This window comes from Rattus norvegicus, chromosome 3 (assembly GCF_036323735.1).
Source record: "Rattus norvegicus strain BN/NHsdMcwi chromosome 3, GRCr8, whole genome shotgun sequence".
Lineage (NCBI taxonomy): Eukaryota > Metazoa > Chordata > Mammalia > Rodentia > Muridae > Rattus > Rattus norvegicus.
Genome location: NC_086021.1, coordinates 10832882 through 10840679, shown reverse-complemented (window position 1 = coordinate 10840679; position 7798 = coordinate 10832882). Strand labels below are relative to the sequence as shown.

The 7798-nt window shown below is 44.5% G+C and overlaps 1 long non-coding RNA gene across 1 annotated transcript; it reads right to left on the bottom strand.

Annotated features, from left to right (window-relative positions):
- Positions 1–5621: 5621 nt before the first annotated feature.
- LOC134486251 (uncharacterized) lies at positions 5622–7344 on the bottom strand. The gene is made up of 2 exons (XR_010065081.1): positions 7202–7344; positions 5622–6150 (listed from the first exon to the last, which is right to left on the bottom strand). It is a non-coding gene; the product is annotated as an uncharacterized LOC134486251 (long non-coding RNA).
- Between the last annotated feature and the right edge of the window lie 454 nt (positions 7345–7798).

The window sequence follows — 7798 nt, the reverse complement described above, 5'->3', positions numbered from 1 at the left end:
GCCTGAGAAACCACATAATCTAGAAGCTTGTTCTAAAAGCGGACACTTAAAAGTTACTAGTTATTAGAAATTGTGTTTAAATTTAAAAATCATTTCCTCATTTGTGTGGGCTCACCCGACACGTGTAGGCAGTGCTTACTGATTGATCATGGCGCCCTACACTTCCGACCTCACACAGACCCTGACGAGGATTACTTCCGGTGCTGTGTGACTTATTTCTTCTCCTTCCAATGAAGGTGCAGACTTGAGCCATTTCCAGTGTCAGCACTTTAATGACGGAGTTCCGGTTTCTCACAGGCTTCCAGCATCTAGGTTGAGTCCTTGACATGGGACATCCGGGACACGGCACAGCGTTCCTTTGGTCTGAGCAAGAGGGATCTCTGGTTTGGATTGTTTTATCTGCCCAAAGCACATGGATTAAATTCGCAGACGCCATGAGTCTATAGTGGCTTCTGTGAACTCTGTGTGTTATTATCTTTTCAAATTCTCTTGGTTCTTGGCCGAGTCGCTGACAGCTGCCTCGCTCTGTGAACTGGCTGCCGTCGTTCTATTACAGCGATTTGATCGATATGTTGCCTTCATTTTTTAGCTCTCCCAGCTCCATTTTCTGAGAAAGGCTACTTCCCTCTGTGCGCATGGCCTCAGGTGTTGGACGCTACCTCTTAGGAGGTCTCGGGCCCTTCCTTTGAGGCCCTGCATCCCTGCAGACAAGGAGCTAAAGTCTTTGAAACAAAATCCAGTAACTCCACGGTGGCTTTTTCATGCCTTTTGAGAAATCGGAAGACAAGTATTTCCACTGACTGCTGTTCACACACAGTAAACTCTTAAGTCGAAAAATCCAACTTGCATTTTAATCCTAATATCAACAAACACATGAGTTACCAGAAGATTTATTGAATGAATCAAGTATGGGTTTGGACACTCCTTTGTCTTTCTCTCTCTGGAACACAATATTTCCCCTTTGAAAGCTAAAATTTCTAATTTTATTCAAGTACATCAAAAATCCACATTATTCTTAATTTTTTGATAGGAATGACTTTAGTTTTCTACAGACTTACCTGCTCCACCCCCCTCTTTCCATGACTAAAAGGAAGGCTATTTTAAAAACAGTTCTGCGTAATGAAAACCTTGTTTTTTCTCTTGTCAAATATTATTTCTTGACTTCAGGAATTTTTTTTAATACCAATAAGGCACCAACTGTTCTCTACATGTCTCCCCTCACCCATATTACTTTATTCTTTGGTAAACATGGGAAGAGCCCCCTCTATGCTCATTATCAAATCCTTCTGATTCGATTTGTGGAAAAAAGCAACCTACCGTCTGTACTGTCTGTCTTTTTCTAGTGGTGTTCCTTTTCAGGGAAAGAGAAATACCAAAGCCTGCTTGAGAATTAGGATTTTTCAAAAGTCTCATCTCAGTGTGGATTCCAATTTCCAAAGTGGACATTCATTAAGGGGAACGGATATGAACTTCCCATCATGGTTTGGATGTGTATTTTTATTTCTTGTTATATTTATTTTCCCTTTGTGACTTGAGATGTAAGCTCCCCACAGACAAAAAGAGCTATCGAACCAAGTTCCCATCTTCCCCTCTCTGTAAGCTGAGATTTCTAAGGCTGAAGAGGAGAATAAAGTAAAATGAAGCGAGTCTGCATATGTTGTCCACGTACTTCCTAGAACAAGAAACAGAGAGAGACATGTTCCATGAACACGTGTATCAGATGGACCAACGAAACTGCAGGGGCCCTGGCTAGATCTAAAATCCCTGTAAATGGTGTGTGTGTGTGTGTGTGTGTGTGTGTGTGTGTGTGAACCTAGGTGTATATGTATATGTATATCTGTATGTATGTCTTAGGGTTTCACTGCTATGAAAAGAAACCATGACCAATGCAAGTCTTACAAGGATATTTAGTTGGGGCTGGCTTATAAGTTCATAGGTTCAGTCTATTATCATCAAGGCAGGAACATGGCAGCATCTAGGCAGGCATGTGCAGGAGGAGTTGAGCGTTCTACATCTTCCTCTGAAGGCTGCTAGAAGACTGGCTTCCAGGCAGCTAGGGTTAGGGTCTTAAAGCCCATGCCCACAGTGACACACCTACCCCGACAAGGCCACACCCACTCCATCAAGACCAAACCCCCTAGCAGTGCACTCCTATTTGTCACTATTTGTCTTTAAACTTGAACCTTATTCATAAAACTGTTCAATGGTCAACAGGTAACTATAATGAAATAAATACATAAGTATTAGAAAAATAGACAGGAATATGTGTGCCTTAGTTACTGTTCTATTGCTGTGAAGAGACACCATGACCAAATCAATGTATGACAGGAAACATTTAATTGCCGTCTTACAGTTTCAGAGGGTGAGTCCGTGGACCATCGTGGTAGACACCATGACAGCAGGCTGGCAGGCAGGCAGGCCTGGCTGTGTAGATCCTGAGAGCTCACATCCTGCTCCCCAGATGAGAGAGAGAGAGAGAGAGAGAGAGAGAGAGAGAGAGAGAGAGAGAGAGGGAGGGAGAGAGAGAGGGGGAGAGGGAGAGGGAGGGAGAGAGAGAGGAAGAGAGAGAGATAGAGAGAGAGGGAGAGGAAGAGAGAGAGAGGGAGAGGGAGAGAATGAGAGAGGGAGAGGGAGAGGGAGGGAGAGGGACAAGGAGAGGAAGAGGGAGAAGGAGAGGGAGGAAGGGAGAGGGAGAGAGAGAGGGAGAGGGAGAGAGAGGTTGTGAGAAGGAGAGGGAGAGGGAGAGGGAGAGGGAGAGGGAGAGGGAAAGGGAGGAAGGGAGAGGGAGAGTGAGAGAGAGAGGGAGAGGGAGAGGGAGAGGGAGGTTGTGAGAAGGAGAGAGAGGGAGAGGGAGAGGGAGAGGGAGGGAGGGAGAGGGAGAGAGAGGGGGGAGAGGGAGAGGGAGAGGGAGAGACACATACAAACAGAGAGAGGGAGAGGGAGAGGGAGGGAGGGAGGGAGGGAGGGAGAGAGAGAAGCCTGGTGGGCTTTTGAAATCTCAAGGCCCCCTCCTCCCATTGACACATCTCTTTTAACAAAAACACAACTCCCAATCCTTTCTAAACAATCCACAAACAGGAAACCAAACACATTCAAGTATTTGAACCTCTGAGGGTCACACTTATTCAAAATCCTAAAGTATGTTATTTTATTTCTTTTTAAAGAAATCAAGTAATGAGTGTCCATCCCATTTGGTAGTATATTTTATCGTTACATTCATTTGTCAGGGGTTAGGGTTATTTGCATAACAAGTTTACAATCAAGCCATATCTCTCCCATAAGCCAAAGGCATCATACCTCCCCCATTTCAACTTGATTATCCACATAGGGGTTACGGAAACATATCCCTTCATCCTGATTTAGTTCAAAGCATGGGGAGCTATTGATGTGCAATTAATAGCTATTCATAATGGGATAAAACAGATGCCAACATGATTGAGTCTATTGTTGCTGGGAGCTGAAGATTTCCCTTCCATTTAATAAAACGTGATAAATATGATTTTAACGCAAGCCTAGAAACCCCAACAAAGCCTCTGGTTTATATTTTTTCAGTATTTCCAGATCATTCTCTGTGATACACAGGAACCTAGAGGAGGAGAACTGTGTGGAGTCACTGACACACACTCAACCAAGGATTTGTTTGCACAATAAGGAGATATATCTTGTCCTCTGAGAGTTGGCCCCAGGACTCCCAATGATCTAAAAGTCCTCAGGTTCCTTGGATAAAATGACACTGCATTTCTATATAACCTATGCAAGCCTCTCATATAATCTAGTCGTATTTATATGTGTGTATGTGTGCATGTGTGTGCATAGAGGCATGTAATTTCAGAGGCTGGGGGAGGGTAGAGCGTGTTCTGCTCCTTCACTCCCTACTGTATTCCCTTGTGACAGGGTCCCCTGCTGAACCTGAGGTGAGGCTCACTGTCAGGAAGCCCCGGTCATCCTCCTGTTCCCATACCAAGCACTGGTGTTTGCATGTGTGACCACACACTTGGCTTTACCCCTCTGCAGTCTCCCCAGATCCTCCTACATTTTAAATAATCTCTGAACTACTTTTGTACTTAATGAAATGAAATCATTAGGGTCTGTTATTTAGGAGATGACAAGAAAAATGGTTTGTATGTGTTCAGTACAGATATGGTATTTTAAAAACCACTTTTACTAGTTCCTTGAGAACTTTGTACATTATATATTGATAGAATTTACTTCTCACGTCTCTTCCTAACTCCTCTCTGATCCATCCCCACCTAATCCGTTCTCCCAACTTCAAGCTCCCTTTCTGCCCTCTGTAATAACCCACTCAAGTCCTTTATGCTGCCCATAAATTTATGGGCCTTGGGCAAGCCCCTGGAGCCCCTATAGCTTATCACCAGCTATATCTTTGTAGAAAACTGACTCTCCCTTTCCCGTCAGCTAGGGCTGAGGGATAGTGGTCCTGTCGTGTATAGAAGACACTGCTTTGTTCTGGTTTTCGCTGACATCTGTATCTTATATTTCCACTCCCTCTTCCTTGAGGGTTCCTAAGACTCAACTCCTTCCCTTTTTGCCTCTTTCTGTGAGTCTGTGTATATGCATGTGTGTCTATATTATAGATGTCCCATTTTACATTCAAGCACACACATGGTGGGGGCGTCTTTACAATTGACTGCTGATGGTATCTCACCCCAGACAAAATGCTGCAATGCATACGTGGTGTAGCTCAGTCCCAGAAAGAAATAGGAGATGTTGAGAAACCTACCCAGCTGTTTCTAGTGTGAGGTGACTTTTAGACCTCTGACACAACCTTCTGGCCCTGCCCTATGGGTTTAAAATACACATTGTCCCAGTACAATATTCAAAGGTGGGACTATGAATATCGATTGGACCCTGTGGGTTGTAATCAATGAGTTCATCTGTTGATGGATGTGTATGAAGGTGGCGGGAAACTAGGAGATAGGAAATTAAGGGACTTGGTCATTTGGGACATGTCTTGGAGGGTGTTTTTTTGTCCTTGGTCTCTTCCTGTGTTGGTGCTTCTTGGATGACAGTGAAGTTAGCAGTTGAGCTCTATCGTGCCGCTTTCATGGTCATGTGACAATGAACGGAAACCTATGAAACCATGAACCAAAATAAGTTTGTTTACAATGTGAGTTGCTAGGCAACATGTAAGAGTGATGAATGGGATTAACATGAAAGTGGCCAAAAGTGATGCTGAGCACACAAGGTCAGGACTGGATTTGATGTAGGAGGACCCATGACTTAACCCTTTAAACTCTTTGTCTGGAGGCTGACAAGAAGAAGAGAAGACCCAATGTTTCCCAAGTGGTTTTATCCAGACGATTCTGCCAATGTATCTGTTGTCTTAGCAAATCAAGATCCTTGCTGCTTACCGCTCTGGTCCTTCTCCTGACTTCACTTCTGTGTTTTTAATAGACTCTGTTATCACATGAACTAGTGGGAAATGAGTATTAAAAAAGGGAAGGAAGCTATAAATTTTGCTTTAAAATCATTAAATTACACATTTAAATGAATTTTTAAGTATGTAAATTATACTGCAATAAGGCTGCAGAAAAGGCTTGGACAACTATGATGCTTGTCGTGTGATTTGCTATTTGTCATAGTTCCTGTGACTTTGATCTTAATAGTAGTGGGTTTTATTACAGATGACTCAGACACCAGGGTAACCATGCACTTACGAGATGGGCGTCTTTCACTTGAGGAAACACTACTTTGTGAGGCAAGACCTTAAGCTTTAAAATCCTCTCATCGCTGTGAAGTGCCAGTCTGTAGTCACAATCAATTCCATCATACTTGACCAGATAGAGAGAGGGATTTGTTGGCAGTTGATCTAGAACCATGGCCTTCCATTGGGTGACGGGCTCATCAGCTTCCTTCCATCCGTGAGAAATTCTGCAGCCCACAATGTCCCCCAGGGCCTGGGGAGAAGGCCTCCTCCTCCTCCGCTTCTGGAAGGATGGTCTGCTCATCCTCCTCAGAGACATCCTCTTCTTCTTGGCTGTAGACCTAGTGTGGTAGGCCACAACATCCTGGTCCACTGTCTTGTGGGTATCGTTCGGTGTTCAGGCTTCATACTTGCCCGTGGCCTGGGTTTGAAGAGCTCTCCTGCTTAAACCAGACACAATGCTGGTGCCTCTGTCATGTGAGTGCCTGCAAGAACAATGGGGTTGGGGTGGAGAGGGCGCTGGACCAAGGCTCTTGTCTAAGAGAACTTTGGAGCAGGTGAGAAAGGCGATGGTAAACAGGGTTGAGCATCTGAATCTTATTCTGTCGTAATCAGAGGTTCGTAGGAGGGCTGGGCAATGGTGGAGCACACCTTTAATTCCAGCACTCAAGAGGCAGAGGGAGGTAGACCTCTGTGAGATCAAGGCCAGCCTGGTCTACAGAGTTAGTTCCAGGATAGCCAAATCTACGCACAGAAAAACCCTCTCTCAAAAATCAAAATCTAAAGTTCAAAGGAAAATTTAAAAAAAAATGGTTCTCTACAGCTCAGAATAACATATTCAGACACATTTCTTCAGCCCAAGGCACTTTGCCTCTGCTGAGGAACCTCTCCTTGAATGGCTAGGTCAGTGTGGGATTAAGTATCCCTGTCCCCACTTTAAGCAAGCAGAACAGATAAAGGATAGCAAAGGAGCCAGGAGGGTGGCCACATCCCACTTCTACCCTCTAACTATGCGCTATGTGACAACATCCACAAGTGTCTGCCCAGAGACACAGCACACCAGTCCACTGGCTTTCTTTACTGTGCATCCTGACCCAGCCCCAGGTTTATTCCGCGAAGCTGTTGCATCTTCGACCGCAACAAGAGTCTTTTGTGTAGGCAGCAACAGCCATTTACAAATAATATCTCCTGGGGTTGGGATTTAGGTCAGTGGTAGAGCAGTTACCTAGCAACCACAAGGCCCTGGGTTTGGTCCTCAGCTCCAAAAAAAAAAAACAACAACAATAACAACAACATCAAAAAGAAATATTATCTCCTAAAATGCACTGGCACAGAGAGGAGCTTTGGCACTTTAGTAGAATTATGAATTAGATATTGTTAGCAAAGGATAATAAACTCTTAGACTGACTAGCCTAGACCGTCCGCCGAGCTCTCAAACGTGGAAGACATCAGAACAGACGGTTACTCGCTGTACGAGGGAAAACTTTTAGCTTTCTAGGCTACAAGGGTCCCAGTTATCTTCATAAACGTATTTACCGAAAGAAAATGTCCTAGTTGTCCAGATTATGTCTTCGGAAACCGGTCAGGCTCCAAAAGCCTGTTGAACAATTGTGGGGTTCAGGAGCTGAACTGGCTTTCACACCCTGCTGGGAAGATAGTGAACCCACCTTCAAGGGAGCCTAGCGCCCCCAAGTGGAAGAGAAGCGCAACCTCCGCCCAGTGCTCTGTGACATCATCCAGGCTCTGCTTACGTCATAGAAGTGCTCTCAGACCAGTTCCTTCCCTAGTTACGCTTAGAAACTTCCAGCATCTAGGTTTTAGCTTCTCATGTAGCCTCCTGGAGACCCAAAATAAAGTCCCCACCCAAATATTCTGATGACTCGAGTCACAGTCTGCCCAAGTAGCTCTTTTCATGCATTTTTTTTTCTGAAAAAGTCTTTTGTTTCTGAGTCACCAACATCCTTGGTGGTTATTGTCCCAGCTCCTATCTTTCCATTGGTTATCTTTAAGCCATTCTCCGTATCGGAAATATTGCTAGCCTCTCTCCGAGGCAGCCCACTGCATAGCACACCAAAATTAGCTTTATCAAACCCACAATTAGAAGAGGGCCATTTTTATTCAAACAAAGCTGGA